The sequence below is a fragment of the Egretta garzetta genome, unplaced genomic scaffold (assembly GCF_000687185.1).
Source record: "Egretta garzetta isolate BGI_Z169 unplaced genomic scaffold, ASM68718v1 scaffold59, whole genome shotgun sequence".
Taxonomy (NCBI): domain Eukaryota; kingdom Metazoa; phylum Chordata; class Aves; order Pelecaniformes; family Ardeidae; genus Egretta; species Egretta garzetta.
Window position 1 is genome coordinate 3,394,558 of NW_009267230.1, and position 18,538 is coordinate 3,413,095.

Here is an 18,538-nt window from a genome sequence, read left to right on the forward strand (position 1 = left end):
CCTCAGCTTGGTGTTGTCTGCAAACTTGCTGAGGGTGCACTCGATCCCACTGTCTTGTGTCACTGATGAAGATATTAAACACTACTGGTCCCAGTACAGACCCCTGGGGGACACCACTTGTCACTGATCTCCATCTGGACATTGAGCCATTGACTACTACTGTCTGGATGTGACCATCCAGCCGGCTACTCATCCACTGAACATCCTACCCATCAAATCCATTTCTCTCTAATTTAGAGAGCAGGATCTTGTGGGGGATTGTGTGTCGACCATGTTATTTCCATGTATTTATCAGGGAAGGAAGCTGGACACTTTTCTTTAATTCTTCTGAGTGTGGCTAAGGGAACCTTGACAGCACATTGTGTGCTTAAGCCTTACATAGCTGTTCAAGAAGGACTGCAAGTGACAGCTATCTTGGAGTGTTAACTGCATTTACTGGCAGAGTGATAGCATACTTAATGGTAGGATTTGTGTGGATTTCTTTTTGCACACCAATTATGTTCCTGTCCCACTTGGTGCTAACAGCCTGTTGGTCTCTGCTCTTGCTGGATTTGTTCCACAACTGTCTCCCATCACGTGTCAAAGTGGGCTAAGTACAACAAGTAGCGGGTGTGCATCCTTGCAGTTATGTTGGAATAGGTGTTGCAAACAGGGCTATGCCTGTGGAGCATTGTATGGCAAGAAGCTGCCCTGGGCTTGGTATTGGGCAGCAATTTTTTTCCAGTGGTGAATACCACTTCTTAATGCATATGTTGTTTGCTTGTAAACTTGAAGTTGCTCAGGGTGTTTTTGTTTTGTTATCCTTAGCGTAGGTTCCTTGTTTGCAAGCCAGGATTTGCTTCAGCTGGATTGCTGTCCTGGTTATTTAGCATGTGGTGCTCTCAAGAGGAGGGTTGTGTTATCCATGTGCTTGTGAGGACCATCAGCTCAGATTAATGTCACAGCAAAAAATTGTTGAAAATTTCCTGTTGTGGTGTGCTTCAGCTATCTCCGTTTACTTAAATGATGGTAAGATGCAAGAGGTCAGATGAAGGCTGGATTTTTTCATATTTGTGAGTAATGTTGCTTTCCTTAGAGGATCATTTGAGGTAGAAAGTAATTTATATATTGCTTCCTAAACTGTGATATAGCAAATGGGACATGGCAAACACGAGCAGTGTGTGCGAAAATGGCTGCAGGTAAGTTTCTTCAGGCCTGTTATATCGACTAGGACTTTGGGGAAATACATGTTATGTTTTTTCTCATTTTTAAATGTGGATGCTTGCACAGTCATTACTCATTAGGTGGTAACCACCAAACTTGCTTTATTTTTGACTAGCGGGGGGAGGGCACGGGACTAGCCATTGCCTATAAAAGCTTGTTTCCAGGCTTTTCTTAGTTGCCAACTCATTGCATGCTTTTGGGCAAGTGGCTATGGCTGCTGTTTCAGCCTGAAAAATACATAGTATCTACTTTGTGTAGCTGTGCCATGTTGTTGAAGGGAAGGCTCCAAGTCCAATCTGAGATTTTCTGATATGAAATGGAAAAACATTAGGTAAGTGTTCTTCAGGGACCAGGAAGGCGAGTTTAGTAAGTTAACATGTAGCTGAAATGTACTTGGCATTTTTTAGTGTTTTTCTTCTGGTAGCATAAGAATGTAATTGTTCTGCCATGGTGTATTTTTCTCAGTCCCTACAAGGGAGTTTCCATGCCTGGAATTCAGATTTATAATCTGCTTTTGTTTTCTAATGTATCCTGATACTTCTAGATTATGGTCAAGTCACTTCATAATTTATTCTTGAAATGCTAAGTTGCCCATTTCCTGCAGTGGTGACTTGGGTTGTGTCTGTCTATCAGCCAACAGAAAAAAGCCTTCTATCTAGAAATGATAGATAAATATTACTTAATGACAGATTTCTTCCTGCTCTTCTGTAATAGCAATTCTTGCACTCGTTCCCCTCTGCTGTGTCCTAGATAACTACCGTAGGTTTAATGACTGTTCAAGGCAGCATTTTCATTTTCTTAGATTTATGTTTGGTTTTAACGCTAATATTTTTTCTGGTTTTTTTCATTGGTTTGTAAATTACCTATATAGTGCTTAGTAGCTTCAGTTTTATGAATGTAGGATTCTTTTGTTTCTCTGTACATACAGCAAACACAATTATGACATTACATTCTTTGACATAAGAAAAACAAATTAACCAGTAGCCTGTACATGCACTGAAGGTGGCCGTAAACAAACTCAGTACATTCTCATTTAGAGGGAGGGGAACAGATACTATAAATCTTGCCATTGGAATTGACTCAAGCTCCTGATTGAACAGCATGAGAACTGCCAAGCTAGTGCAGTAAGGGAAGGAAAGGCTAGCAGGTTGGAAGAAGGGCTCAACCCTTCATCTCTCAGTGCAAGTTTCTGTAATCTTGTGCAGGGGCTTGTTATCCCACTTTCACCTCGTTAAAATAAGGGGGAGTTGTGTAAGAATATTTATATGGGGTAATTGTGGTGGATAGAACAGTTGTTCTGTAGTGCTTGAATACTGTGGAAACATGGGGGCTGTGTAAATTCTCTTCAGGAGAGACAACCAGCTTCTACCATGCCCAGCTTAGCTTCTTTTTCAGCTCTACGTAGCCTGAGAATCCTCAGACTATTCTGACCTTGGTATGTCTGCTGGCTGTTGTAAACTTCTGTCTCTTGAGTTTCCTGCTGTTGAAAATCTGTGGGTAGTTAGCTGAGGTGCTGCTGTTAACAGGCTGCTGGAGATCTGACCTTCCTTTGCAGGGCGCTTGAGTTTGTCCCAAATATGTGTAATAGGACTGTATGAGGTTTGCATGGATGCTTCCATCAGTAGGATTCAGTGGGGTGATTTTAGATATGGAAGCCATAAATGGCCCCGATGATAGTCTACTTTAATGATCTTTTCGGAAAGTAGAGGCCTATGTTCCTGGTGACAAGGTGCTCAGGACCTTGTAGGACCAGGTCTTTTACGTTTCAATAGCTTATTTTCAATACGATTGCTCCCAGTTTTCGTCAATGCATGATCACAGTCTGACCTAGAACATGCCACCGCCGCCTCCTCTGTTTTCAGTGTGTGTGTGGGACTTTGGATGAATTGTCAGTTTTCACACACAGCTGAAATGCATCTTCTTTTCAAGTATGTTTGAGTAATCCACAGTGATTAAGCAAAACAAGTAGGAAAGAATGTGATCTTGCTATATGCCACAATTGTAATGACCCCCCTCTTTGAAATAAATCAGTTGTTTGTCAGAAGACTCATGTCTGCATGAGCACACGGCATTGCTGCAGACAGGAAGTGCCCTAGTCTGTTGACCTCGTCTCCCAAGGAAAATCAAAACTGTCATTAAATAAAAAGAAACCAACTTGTCTTAGTGGAAGACAAAGGCAGTAATATGTATAACCTTGGGTTTAGGGGTTTTTTTTTTTTAGTTTATGAATGTGCAATCTGATATTTAAATTGCTTTTAGAACTTTTTTTAATGCAGCTAAAAAGAGTGAGGTCAGATGTATTTTCTTAGGGCTATATTACACTCCACAAGGGTGAACAGGAAATGGTTTAAAGGAATGCCAAGAAGCCCCTATTCCCTAACCAATTCCCTTGTCTTCTTTTAACCAGCTTTATTTCAGATTGCATGCTTCAGCTGCTGTGAGCATTTCTGGGTTGAGAATAGGGGCAGATTTCAGTGTGTTCTTAAGTTACATCATCCAAGTTCCTTTGCCTGCAAGTTAAAGAAGAAAGCTGACTGGATTTTAAATACAACTATATACAGACCAGGTATGGGGAAACTGAGGTTTTTCTCTATGCATCTCCGATCTGTCAGAAGTGGTGGGAATGCTACCTTATTAAGACTAGAAATGGTGGTGATAGTTTAATGTGACAATAACATCACAGTTTCCAATCATTACCATTGTTTTCAGGATTCTGCAATTTGATTTTATGCAGTACAATCCCCATTTATTTGCTTTATTCCGTGAATTCTAATTTTTCTGTTTCTAGCTAGGTTTTTCTTCAAAGCAGCTTTTTTTTTTCGTTTCAAGCCTCCTGCTGCAAAAGGAAGTAGGTCTAGAAAATTGAAAAAAAGAGAACTTAAATATTGTCAAATTCATGCTCCTACAAACTATTAAAAACAAATAAAAATGAACAAAACCCCCAAACCTGGTTTTCTTTGAAGTGTTTCTGTACAGTACATTCACGGAAATATTTAAGACTGTTCATATCTTCTTGTGAGTTTTGCTTGTCACCTTGAATATCCAGTTAAGAAACACAAAGGAACCTCTCCTTGTAGAAAAGGCAGATTGGAAGCAGATACTCCACAGAGCTGCAGAGGGAATAGTGTGCTTTCTGGAGGTGCGGTGGCCTGTACACAGCATGATCTTGGGCTTCCTGGTATTCATAGGTGAGGTAAGTCCCTTCCTCTGTGGGGAAAGTTACTTGCTAGAGGAAGTCACCTCTTTCTGAGGCTTTGCACAGATGTAATGAACACTGTCTTACACCTGGCTTCTAGTCTGAAAGCTTGTGTGTCTTTTTATACCTGATGTGGCTATTACTAGTGGTGTATGTGGTGGGTGTACCTGCTGGCTTGTCAATAGGGCAAATCTTGCAAAAATTCTCTATGTTTGCCAGAGTGCTGCCACACTGAACATGCAAGGCTAAACCAGAAATATGCTAAATTCCTTCATGGACCGTGTGATGTGAATTTTTTATAGTCTTGTTTCTTCATGAGTCATTTCAAACACATACACATAAGTGTAAGTTCTAAAACTAACCTACTGTTTAGCTTAAAATATCCTTAAATAGTCTCATTAGATATTATCCCGTGCTCTTTCAAACTTGGATATCAACCCAAGATGTCTAAAGTATGATAAAACTAGATAGGCTGACTAGTAGTGTTGGTATACATTCAGGAGTTTAAATTTACTAATGTTTGGCTCCTGCCTTATTCAGAAGACACAGTTGTGACTTCTGTAGCTTTTGAACACTATGATTCAGCTTTCCAGAGTTCAGCAGCTTTGCTGACTGCCGCCTTAGATGATCTCTTATAACTGTGTTTACAGAAGTCAGAAGTATTTGCACAACAGTAATTATTAAAGAGGACTAGGAGCTCTGGTTATGAAACCCAACACCTATAACAATAATTAACACTGAATGGTTGGGTGGAAGGCATGTAATATGCTAAGAATCTACAAATAGGACTGAGTGCCTGCTACATGACATTAAAACCTTGATTGTTGAATACTGTAACTCATTAGGCATGTGGGCAGGACCTTACAAAGAAATTAGAGGGTCTTCTCCAGTCTTTCTGACACTCGTTTTTCCATGCATTTAATCCTTACCAAATGTGTGATTTGTTCTAGCTTTCGGTTGTATGGGGAGACTCAAAATAATAGAACTTCTGGTGTTATACCCTTCCCTTCCCCTGCATTTCTGTTCAGTTTTCTGTTTGTTCCTGGGCTGTTTTGGTAGGAGAAGACATTAGGAGAGGAGACAGCCTACAACTTTTCTTTCTACTTCAGGAGTCCTCTGGCAAAGTCTGCCTGAGACCTTAGCTGGATCTTCAACACTGCTTGCCTCCTGCAGATGTGGGGAGGTCACTTCAAGCTGTCTTCTAAGCCCTGGAGAAAAGTTCTTGGTTGGAAGCAAAACAAACAGAAAAACCAAAGGAAAAGAAAATATGTCTATTGACATGAAGCCTGAGTTTTATTTGAAATAGAAAAATAGGAGCTTGCACGGACATGAATCATCATCCATGTTCTATTCCTTGTTTTCTCTTTAGCTGATAGTGGGTGGAGTTCTGAAGTATTTCAAGCTAAACTAACTTAGAAGACACTAAGTTGGGAGAGAGTTACCATTAGCCTGGGCCTCCATTGTCCTACTGCAGCTTTGAGGATGTTTTTGGCATTTCTTCATGTGGCTTTTTCACACTGCCCTTGAGGCACTATGCTTACCAATAGATCTTAGTTGTTGTTACTGCTATAATGAAAAGCATCATTGCTAAGCCGTGCCTTCTTTCCATATCCCTTTGCTGTTCCCCGCAAGCTTATTATGTGTCTGTACTACAGAAAGCTAGTACCGGCCCAGGACCTTGCTATGCTTAGTGCCGTTATTTTTATTCCCTATTCTTACCCTTGCAGTTTGAGGGGTTCTTCTCTTACAAAGTTTCATCCTAAAATGAAAGCCACATTTCTCTCTCATAAAATACCAAATACAGTTGATCAGACCTAAAAGAGGCGCCGAGCTTGTTTGTGGAGCAGCGGGTAAACATAATTTGTGCTATCCAGACTTGCCGAGCATTAATAAATTCCAATCACCCAAGTTGATGAAAGACACACATTATCTGTTTCTGGCAAGAATTATATTGCATCTAATTAGGCCCAACTTTAGAACATAGCATTTCACGAGCAAAGTTAATTACAATGTTCGTAGTCTTTGTTACAAGAAAGCCTAGTGGTGGGGAAAATCAGCAGTTGACGTTAATTTGTGTTCTCTTACTTAATGCTTAACTGTCTCAGTCTTTTAGTATACAAGCTTGCCAGACCTGCCATGCACTGCTGTTGCTCGGGAGAACATAATTTCAGTTGATGAGAATGACAGGGAGAGAATCTTATTTCCAGTAGTGGAAAGCAGTGTGGTTAACTCTGTAGTGTTCATGCAGTTCTCCGTATTCAGGGACTCAGTAGAGTGTTTTTAAGGGAGTCGATCAACTGATTTTTTTTTTATATGCAAGATGATGGGGTGGAGTTGCTGCTGGTGGTGTTAACAAGTCCAAAACACATTCCTTTCGAGATCTCCCTTACCTTCCTCCTTGATCCCCCAGTTTAAACCTCCTTTCCTAGTGAAAAGTCTACCTGATTTATGTTGTAAATATGACTACATATTCTATAGAAGTTCTAAGAAAATAAAGCAACCCTTTTAAGAAACACCGTATGAGCATTTTGCAATGTTTCTTGAAATTGGACAGAGTTGATCTTAGATGTCTCAGATTTCTCATTTGTGAGCAGCGGAACTATTGAAGCCTGGCCTGGTTGTTTTGTATTCCTTCTCCAGCTCATCACAGTACCTGTCATTTTCCCACTCCGGCCTTCTGCATCTGCCTTTTCTGCTCTTTCTCTGACACATGTGTAGAGGCAACTCTCTCCAGTGTCCCCCCATGTGCCTGCTGGGCATCAGGCAGGTGTCTGCTGGGGCTGTTCCAAATTGCTCAAGCAGGTAGTGCAGTTAGCTGTTTGGTGTTTGGCAGATCAAACCAAACAGCTAAGCGCATGCTGCAGCCTTTGGTGGAAGCACTGTATTATTATTGTCAACATAGCCGCTGTTTTTTGTGAAATTTGCGTGAGCTTATTTATCTTGGAGACTGCTTCCTAGCTTTCAGTAAATCTTGGAGTAGGTGTATTGGTATAGAATGATTGTGTAAACCTCTTGGCAGGGGTGGGGGGAGGAACTGACAGCAAATTAAAAGCTATTTCCGAAGAAGTAACTCTGGGACAAGAACAGGACCCTCAAACCTGTACTGCTGAATTTGCTTAACCTAGCATTAGCAAAGGCTGTAAGTTTCTTCAACACTTGGTAGCAAATACCAGCAGTGCTAACAGAAAGCTACCAGCCGGGACCAGTTTTTAAAGCTGACAATTCATAGTCAAGAATAGGGATGTGGTTTCTAAATAAACGTGTTAGGAGATCCAATTCCACCTTGTAAAATAGATGAAACTCTAAAAGTAGTGTCATGTTGAACTTGTTTAATAAAGCTACTTAACACTGCTGTTCTGGAGACTGTCTTTTTTGGCAAGCATCTGGCTATACTTTCAGTTTGAGAATAATCAAGGGTGGATTGTTTTCTCTAGTGCTTTGTGCAGTGGCGCTTTCAACCATGACTGGGGCCCTGAAATATGAAGATAATTTGAACTCTGACATAAAATCATTTAGGATGGAAAGGAACTTTTAAGATCATAGAGTCTAACTGTTAACCTAACTCCGACTAGTCCCACTAAACCATGTCCCTAAGTGCCACATCTACTCGTCTTTCCAATACCTTCAGGGGTGGGGTCTCAACCACTTCCCTGGGCAGCCCATTGCAGTGCTTATTAACCCTTTTGGAGAAGAAATCTTTCCTAATAGCAAATCTAAACCTCCCTGGTGCATCTTGAGTCTGTTTTCTCTCATTGTATCTCTTGTTACTTGGGAAAAGAGGCATGCATCTAACTGCACGGTTTCTTGTAAAATAAATAATCTCCATTGCAGTATTACTTTTTTTTTCTACGTGATATCATGCATGTTATGCTGATTGGTGTAACCTCTCCCAAATGGTATATTCATATTCTGCCACTGTAAGTGTTTTGAGAACTTAAATCCTATATTTTACATCCTATTTCTTGCTACATTTACATTGTTGATGTAGAGAAGAAATAGAAGAGTTAGTGTATTTTGTCATACCATAATCTGCTTTGTATGGTGTAAATTTTCCTGCTTCACCCTTCAGAGATGAAGGTTATTGACTCTCTTAATGTCTGAAGGTGCAGTTGTCTCACACATGCATCAGTCTGGGTGGCATTCAGGAATGCTGGCTGCTTGGTGTCTACTCAGTCTGGCTTGCTGCCTCCTCCAACCTGCCAGTGCAGCAGAGGTTTTAGGGAAAAAATATATTGAGGTGCCTCATCTCAGGAGACTTTGACTAAATCCAGGCGGTGATTAAAGAGCTTACATGCAAAATGTGCATGTTCTGTATGGGAGATATGCATACCATTCTTGCTGGATTCCTTGGGAGCTTCTCCCAAGAGCGTGTTACATGAACAAGATGCTGTAATCTAGTGAATGGTCAGGATATACTACTCTATTAGCAAGTCTATCAGACTGATTCCTGCATCTTGGACAAATACAAGTAAGGGATGGACAAATTCTGCAACGTGAATTCTGCTGGATAGCTTGGGAGATGCTCTTTCTGCGAGAATTAACTCTTCTTGGTCTTGCTTCCCTTCCTTTGGCTTCCCATCCTTCTTTTGAGGAGACCATCAAGCAAGATGCTCCACTACAGGGTATTGCCATTGGTATTGTACCGATGTACAATTTCATAATCTTTCTCTCTTAAGCACACACACAAATATAAGTGGAAAAAGGGTTGTTTATAGCGTAGATGAACCTAAACACTTGTGGGACTAGGTGCAAAGGGATTTTGCACTCTTCTGTGGGGAGGTGTTGGGACTTGAAGCAAAATGCATCAAACCACAGTCTGCATAGCTTTGAGGAATAGAATACATAGCTGTGATACCATCTCATTTGAGCCGTACTGTTTCTACTTGTGGTGTTTCAATAGTGCAGTTGTTCTGTGAGCCTGGGATGCTCTCTGGAATGAAATAGAGCACGTGCTTGCCCATTGAGTCATCTGTGGCAGTGCAACGGCTGGAGCAGGAAAGTATGTTCTAAAGCAAATGTTGGAAAACTTGCATTCAGTGGTAAAAACAGGACTTTGCAATGCTGCCATTTGTAAAACACAAGCAGTCAGTGACCTCTTCATTAGTATAGTTAAATGCCTGATGCAGGACACTACAAAGACCCTACTGCACAGCCTTCTTTTTCCTTCATTACTGGAAAGCTGAGTTGGGTTTGCAAGAAAAAGCCCTGTTTCCCATTTTCATCTGAAATATGAACTCTGCTTTACATTCCTGACCTGTAACAGAGCTATTCCAAAAACATGCTTTTTCTCCACCAAAGCAGCATGTGTTGAATTATAATAGTCCATCCTGCAATGCAGACATTTTAATTTTCAACAGGCATGAACTTCTGCAAGGGGGTGAAAGTTCGGGGGGGGGGGGGAAGGGGGGGGGGGGGGGGGAGAGGCAAACACAGAAAATATGAACAGAAATATGTTCCTTTCCAACCCTCTGTTCTTTAGAGCATTCTCAGTAAAATAAATTAAAACCAGAAAGAATTTTAAAACGATTTTTATCTTCAGAAGAACTTGATGCCTGTTTGAGGTTTTGGAATGTAAGTTATGAATTAAAAGCCATCTTATGTTTGTGTATGACTTCACAGTATTTAGATCGTGGGGGGAAAATACACCTTTGTCTGAGGGCTAAAAACAGGTCTGTAATTATGTATAATAGGCAAAGATAACCGACTGTCTTGCTTAGCCTTGGAATTTTGGTCTAGAGGAAGGGGAACCTTCTGCAATCAGTACTTTTTACGCCTTGTAAAGCATGTTGTGTGCATGTTGTTGAGCTGGTTAATTTCGTCTCCTGCTGTATCTGTTGCTCACTACTCATCTGGCTCTGTTCCAAGCAGAAGCTGAACTGTTTGCCTAATGGGATATGAAGTTCTTGCTGGTGCCTTCTGGTCGCAGCTTTCTGTAGCTCAGGGACTGCGCAGTGTAAGAGGTAGCTGCTGTAGTAAAAAAGATAAAAATTGTGCTATAGTTCTGAAAAAAATGTAAGGATGGAGAGTTTGAGGGGGAAGTCGGGTGTGAGTAGCTAAAGAGCTCAAATTGTGGTGATCTATTAACTATTGTTGAGTACTGGAAACCTCTACCTGACTTCCCCAAAGAAGAGGAGCATGCAATTCTTTGCGAACACGTGTCCACCTTGATATGCATGTTACTGGAATAATGCTATGTGTCATTCGGGCAGCAGAAATGGCATGTATCACTTGTACATCCTCAGGCAGTCTTATGAAGCAGGAGGGTGTTATGTATACTAACATAACAGGGAACACATCTCTGTTGAAAGGATCTGGAAGTCCTGTTTGAGGGTGCTGTGTACAGAATTAAAGCAAGGCAGTGGAGCTGTGTGTTTCTGTAGAGCCTGATTTATGCAGGAATTCACTTCTGACAGAATTTGGTGGTAAAGATTCCTTTGCTTTAAAAAATAATAAAGCGCAATTATCTCATATGTTTTGATTTGTGAGTAGGTGAGCTGCACGGATTCAGTAAGAAAAGGCAGAAATTTAAATTTGGATCAGTGTTTGTTCAGCAGAAATGCTGAAATAGGAGGAAATTGTAAAATCAATGCAATGAATTCTAAACAAAAGATGCTTTCCTTGTCCTGACCAGCCTGTAGCTTCTGTTGACCGTGTTACTCTGTCTTATTGATCACCCCTGCGATGTACACGGATGCACGTACCTTAATATTGGGTGAAATTTGTGCTCAGTCTCCCTGTGGCAGTTTTGAAATGCGTATGTGGAAGTGTGTGCTTTTTCTTTTTAATTTTCCCTTTCTCCTGTCTGTGTTCATAGAGTGACTGTGAAGTGAATGCTTTGAAAAAAGGTAATCTTTTTACCTTTTTGAAGACTACCTGTGGCTGACCAAGCTGTATGGAATATAGGTAAATACAGATAATACAGCTAAGCCTAGCTGATTGTGGAACAGGTCCCCATGATAAAATGCTCCATCTTCCCACACAAACAGTTAAGGAAACTGGAATGCTTTAACCATGCAAATCAGATATAATTGTACTTTGGAATGGATTCTTTGCCTTTTTCTCAGCTGTTGGTGCAAGAAATGCCCTTTTGTGCTGTCTTCAGAAACAGAACAAAAGTATTCTTGAATACTGTGCATCATCGTAGATGTGTTGGGCTCCTTTTTCACAGCTCTCCCCAGTTCTCGTGTGACCGTGTTTATTGCAGGGCTCTGCAGTGTATTTCCCAGATACCAATGATTTCAGCTCAGCTTAGAAGGAGCGATTTCAAGATGAGCCTGCTGTACTATTCTTTTAAAAAGAAACATGGGTATTTGTTCTGGCACATGGCCTAAATACCAACTCTCTCTCTGTCCCAGAGATTCTATTAAACCAATGAAATAGTTGGTATATTTTCTGTATTTGGTGGGGAGGAAGCCTACTTAGATAAATGGTTTCAGTATGATACGTACTTGTTATCCCTAACAAAAGCAAGGAAACAAACAAAAAAAAGCCTTTATGTGTAGCAGGCTCCTATCGCACCGTGGTGTTAATACTCGCATATATACGAGGATCTGGACACAATTTATTTTCTCCCTTTTGTTGCAGTTGTGGCTATGGTGGGAGGGTAGTCTAAGTACTAACTACTTTGATGGTTATTCCCTTTTGTGTCCTTGTGTTCTGCTGGAGCACATAGAAATTGACTGACTGTATCCAACAGAGAGATACATTTTGGTAAAATACATCTTGTGAGTTCTGCCAGAGCTGTCCCGGAGCGGTCTCCAAGGTAACCAGGCTTCTCCCGGCATAACTCAATAGCTCTGTCTAAAATAAGTGCTGGTAAGCGACTGCCTTGGTGCAATAGCAAGAAACACGTAATTTTTTATGAGATACGAGTAATTAGCTCTCTGCTTATGGACCAGTGTTTTATTTAGAGATCCTTCATGCAAGACAGGCTCTGTCACCGCTCTAAAAGGGTTCAGGGTTCAGTCCAAAGCTCCCAGGGTCAGGAAGAGACCACGTGTTGAAGCATGCTCAGTTTCTGGGGTTGAGAATAAATCTCTTTGTGCTCATCTCGTCTCCCAAGTGATTTCTCCTTCAGCCAACTGAAAAACAGTATTGACTTGTTCTGGTGGGAGATGCATATGCAGCCAGTAAAATTTTGAATGAAACCTGAAGTCTTATATGCTCTTTTTTTTTTTTTTTTTTTTTTTTTTTTGGCAGACTATATAAATACTACTTAAACATATTTTGATGGCTTAAAATAATTAAAATGTTGCACTACAACACCTAATTTTTCTAGGTCTGCTGACATGGATTTTTTTTTTATTTCCCTTTTTATTGTGTGTTGTGGTCTCATGCAAACAACAGATGGATCATAAACAACACAGTATGTTATTTTGGACTTTACACTGAAATTCTATTGTTTCTGTTTGCGGAGTATGACGTCTCTAAAATAGCAGTGGCATGACTGGTTATAGTGCTTGCGGTAACTTGGAGCATGTATAGTGTGTCAGGATGTATGGAGTGTGTCGATAAAGCTCAGTTAGACTGGCTGTCATCCACTTTCCACTTCAGTTTTCCTGTTTGATATTAAATGTTAGGAAAACTTCTTGCATAGGCATAGAAATAAAAGAATGATGCATTCTAAAATAAAACAAAGCTAAGAAAGTGGCTAGCTAGCCGTGAAGCTGAATATTACTCTAAAAATTCTAATTTATTTCCAAATAATATAATATCTAAAAATCTTTTTAATTTGCCAAAATGTTTGTTACTTTCATTAAAAAAAAAAAAAAAAAAAAAAAAAAACCACACCCCAAAAACCCCACACCAAAACAAAAGAAAACAAACCCCAAAACAATACTGAACTGGAATGATGGAACTCTCCTTCCCCTCATTTATACCTGACGTTGATTCTTTGTTTTAATTTCCAGTGTGAAAAGCTAGTGCCTAAAAGCCTCCCAGCTCTTTTTAATGCATCATGGATGCTGCAGGTAACCTTCCACCAGCCGTGAAGCCTTGGCCCAGCGTTTGATGTCTTGCACCATCGACAGCATCTGCGTTAAAAGAAAGTGGCATTGGAGGTGGCCAGCCTGTAGTGAGCATAACAGCTCAGCTTTTGCGCAGGGGAGCACAGTAGAACCAGTTCAGTGGCTGGGCAGGCATTCAGCAAGCAGCCTGAGGCAACGTGTTGTGTCAGGGACCGAGTACAAAGCCTTGGACAGCTGCAGCACAGTGGTTTAATTTATAGTGACGTTGCAGAGTGCGTGCCAAAACCTTCCTCACTCCTAAGGAAACACTTTCCAGTGCATAATCATTCAGCCTTGTGGAGTTCTTTGGAGATGCTGAAGAGCACTTTGGGTTTTTTTTTTTTTCTCAAGTGGATAGCGATGTTCTGTGGTGAGATTACGGAGGACTCGTCTGTTCACACTTCACTGTAATTTCTGTAGTCACTGCAGTAATATTACTCCCCTACTTTGCTAATAGTGGTATCTTCACTGTAACTTTTTTCTAGAAAAGTAACAGGAGGTTGATTTCACCGTCTTAGCTTTGTCAGTCTCTTCCCATTCAAACTGCGTACCAGGCCAAAATATTTAAAATTTGATTTCTCAGAAGTAATTGGAGGGCTGTTGTGAAATACTATGTGGAGTCTTCCAAACAGAAGTCCTTGATTTTTTTTATTTTCTTTTTTTAATGCAGTGAAGTTTTTTAGAAGGATAAAACCAAACTGATATACAGTAATTGATACTTCAACAGTTTTAAAAAAAATATTTTTTTGCTAACATGCAGGCCAGGTTCTTGAGAGCTTCCTTTCCAAATCTATATTTGGGTACATAAACAAGATATTTAACTTTCAAAAGGGCTGGTTTAACAAATAGTTCAATATTTCCATAGTGGGATGTACATGGCATAAAATACACTTAATGTAAGAGATGACAGTCCATTTAAGTTGTATCCTTTCATAGTAAAGATGTGTCCTCAGCCTCTGTCAGAATGACTGTTCTATCCATCATTAGGTTTTTGTTCAAACCCTAAATTAAAGTGTGGCTGTAGCCTGTCCTCGGTTTAGACTTCAACCTTTGATTCAAGCTGTCATTATAAGCTCTTGCAAGAAGATTATAGGAATTGGTGGCTGGCGTATGAGAAGACCATACAATCAAAAGCATTCCAGCTTTCTGCCTGAGTGGTTAAGGCAGCATAGCCAAATCTGGTGGCTTTAAACCATTTTTATGTAGTCATCTAAAAAATGTTGGGCTGGTGATATAGAGCTGGCCTGCTGAATTCAAGATTACTGCCTTGCTTTTATAATTATCTTTGGATACTTGAGAAGGAGCTATGAGATCGCTAGGGACCTATCACATACAGGCTGCTTGAGCACAGGGGTTCCTTTCTTAGGAATATGCTTGTTGGTGAGGTGAAGCACAGATGAAGCATCACAATGCTGGTTTTTTTTTTCTTTCTACTTTCTGTCTCACTACTGAAGAAAAGCAGTGTCACCATGTGTGGTTAGCTGCTTCTTTAGGGCAGCATTGCAAGCGTGACCTGGTCCTGGTGGCCATCAGGCTGTACGGACACCAATGAGTCCCCTGCAGAGCAGGAGAGGGAATGGGGCTGAACAGGTTTCTGTTAAGAACAGAACAGCAATTGCTGGTTCAGATTGAGGGTCCCTAGTCTTTTGTTTCCAGTAGTGCCTCTCAGTGCATATCTAGGGAAGAGCAAGCACTGAGCCAGCGTGTATGACACGTCTCCATCATGCTTTCCTAGCTGCTGACTGTTTTCAGCTCAAGCAGTTTCTTGAATGTGGAAATTCATTCCTTGTGGTTTGAATGAAACCCTCTTCCAAATCTGTAGTGAGTCTTTCTACCGAATACATGATCAGTCCCTCCTTGAACCCACGTAAACCTACTGTGTCTGAAACATCCTTTGAAAGGAGTTCCACGAGTCTACTATTGACTTCCTTCTGTTTGGTTTTGACCTGGTTCCACTTTCATGTGCTGGTCCCTCACTGTACTGGAAAAGACACTGAACATTTGATCCCCCTTCCCCATATTATTCATTTTGATCGATTTTGTATCCCCCTTAACTTGCCTCCCTTTTGAAGCTGAGGTTCCTTAGCCTATTCGTTCTTCATACAGGGTCTGTTTTGGATCATCTTTGCATTTCTGAAACTTTTCCAGCTCAAATGCCATTTTAGAGAAAGAGACCAATACTGCACATTGAACAGCTTGAATGTACAGTTGTTTTACAGTCCATAGTTACTCTGTTTTCTTCTTCATGCCTTACCTCATGATTCCTAACTCTTGGATTTCATAGGGATTGGACTGGAAGTCAGGTAACATGGATACTTTTCATGGCTCACTTGTGTAGTCACTTGACTTCTTGGTTTCTGGTGCTTCTCTAAAGTTTTATGTTGATGTGGTTAAGTGTGCACGCTCTTATGCAGAAGGATACTTGGTTTATGCTCTTTTAGTGGCTGCCAGGGCCCTGTCTCTGTTGCAGAGCAAGATACTATTACATAGGGGGGCATTGTAACATGGTGGTTTTAGAAAGGCTTTCTAGTAGTTATATCTCAGTCAGTCCCTGTAATTTTCCCTTGATAGTTTTGTCACTGTGAGAAATGAAACTATTGCCTGTCATTTTCCCTTACATTTTTGCTGGAATCAGTCTATTTTTCTGGTAGCCTGACTTTGAGTTGTGGGTGGATTTAAACTACAAAAGAAGTGGAGGTTTTTAATAGAATTGTTAGACATTACATGCTTAGTTAAGGCATCTGTGCATGCCTTCTTAAATGGCTCCCTGAATATAGTGAGGACCAGAGTGATAACAATGGACTGAATGGTTACCATTAATTCCAAGTAATTATGCAATATATTTGAATAACTGCTGATGACTTCTGGTGTGCATATTTGGGTAATTAATGAATTGAAGAGTATCTTACCTGTTACAGTTGATGGCTCTATTTTCCTTCTCAGCAGTTTTTTCATTCAACCTTTACGTAATGCAGAAAATAATATTCCTTACCACTTAGTGTATGTGTATTCTTAGTTGATGTGTATTCTTTTCTCTTCCCTAGATATTTTGAAAAGGGAAGTTTCTTCTGATTTGCAAATAGTCCTTTAAACTTTTTTTTTCCTAGCATTTTCATGTTAATTAAGTGTCAAGTAGTAATAAACCATAGATTGCTTTATAAGTTTATAAAGGCAAACTTTTTTTAAAGCTGCATTGCTGCAGAAACCTATAACAAGTAAGTAGTTCATTGTACCTATTTAGATGAGCAGTGTTGGCAACAATAATGGTTGATGCATTAATGTAGATTTTAAGAGCAATACCCATTTCTTCTCCAAGAGAAGGCTTGAGAATATTTATCTTGGAGACTTCTAAAAAACCCTGCTGATTTGTGTAATACCTTTTCAAAATAGCTAGCCAGATGGATCCAGGGAATGCTTGTGCATGTCACATATGTCTAACGCCTTTCCTTCTCCTGGGACCAAACTACATTACATCATATTTTATGATTACAAGACAGAATTTTAGTGGAACGTGGCCATATGGTTGAGTCATCTGTTCTCTTCGGTTTTGGAAGGATTATACTAGCATCTTCAAAAGACTGTTAAATTTATTGGCTTTTTTAACCCATAAAATTTGGAAACCTTCTGTTGTCTCTGGCAATGAAAACTACCCCATTTTCAGCTTATTATTTATATAATCCTTTGCAGTTATTAACTGAATCTGTTAAAGATGCTGTTGAATGATGCAAAAAAGATGCTTGTATGTAATTTTGGGTTTCCTACCTCATGAGATGGGAGGGAACCCCGAAGATATGTGGCATGGATTACTAAAAGAAACCAAAAAACAACAAACACACATTATTTGCATTTTTGTCATGAGTCACAAAGCTCTTAGGCATTGTCTCTTCTTCCTTGAAGACTTAAAACCTGCTACAAATCCTTGCTCTCCCTCTCTCACTCTGCCCTTTCATATGAATTATTGAAAAGCATGTTTTGAAAAGGATGAGAACAACCTTGCCGCTGACTGGCTCTTTGCTCCTGGGAACGGTCTGGATTCAGCAGTTATTCATTCATAGTTGTTGCATTAGATGCACTCCACAGAATCCAACATAGCCTTGCTGTGCAGTCTCCATCTTTGAAACGTACGTAGAGTAAGCAGGACATGATGGGGAGTGTGACTAGGGGTATTTGTCGGCCCTACTTACAAGCATCAAAGGGCAGGGTGGCTTTAGGGAAATGGTTTATAAGATTTATATTATTACTAGACATTTCTCTCATGTCGGCCTCTCCATGGACCCTGAGAAAGAGGTTGTAGCTGTAACAGGGATGGTTTTTGATGATGGGAAAGGGGCTGGTAGCACAGCAGGCCTACTTACTTTACATGGCATTGTGTGCTGTTTCCAAAGAGACTCTGGCACTGTACTCCCCTTCAAGATTTTATGCTTTGCACATCTTTTCACTGTAGATTTTTAATTTGCAGTGGCTTTCACAGAATCGTAAGGGTTGGAAGGGACCTCAGGAGATCATCTAGTCCAACCCCCCCTTTGTATTGGGAAGGCAAAAATCTCTTAAGTTGTTGAGCTGCTGAGCTCTCTTACTATAGAAGATGCACGTGGATCTTGTGAATAATCAGAATATTAGCTAGGCAACCTGAAGTAGGGTTTCTCGATGTAGCAGCAACCGTATTCCTCGCAGAGGGGGGATCACGACTACAGCCGCCAAACCTTTGGCAGCCCTTATCTCTGATCAGAGGAGTAACTTGATGATTGTGGCATGCAAATTTAATCCAACCTAGAAGTGATTAATAGGAACCAAGTGAGTCTTTAATTAAAAAAAAAAAAGTCTGTTTGTGACTTCTGTCATCTTGTGTGAATGAATAATCCTAGCACATTTGCTGAGGTGCGGGATATCCAAATTAGCAAGAGCAGTGTAGCGATAGCGCTTAGCAATCTAATAAATCACACATGGGTAAGAATATTCAGATGAGAATGAGAGGGTTATTTATGTGTAGGCTGGTCCATTAATACCGAGCTGGGGTGGTGGCACCAGGCAGCGGACAGCTCAATCACTGTTCAAAGAGGCTGGAGGTAAACCCCAGCCCTAGCTGGGGCAGCTGAAACTGAGTTCCCACAGGCTGCCTGAAGGATGGTGTGCC

General features: G+C 40.5%; 1 protein-coding gene across 1 annotated transcript in view; it reads left to right on the forward strand.

Annotated features, from left to right (window-relative positions):
- The window catches only part of RAI14 (retinoic acid induced 14), a 76,940-nt gene that overhangs the window by 11,944 nt on the left and 46,458 nt on the right, over window positions 1-18,538 (forward strand). The gene's annotated exons all lie outside the window — the stretch shown is intronic.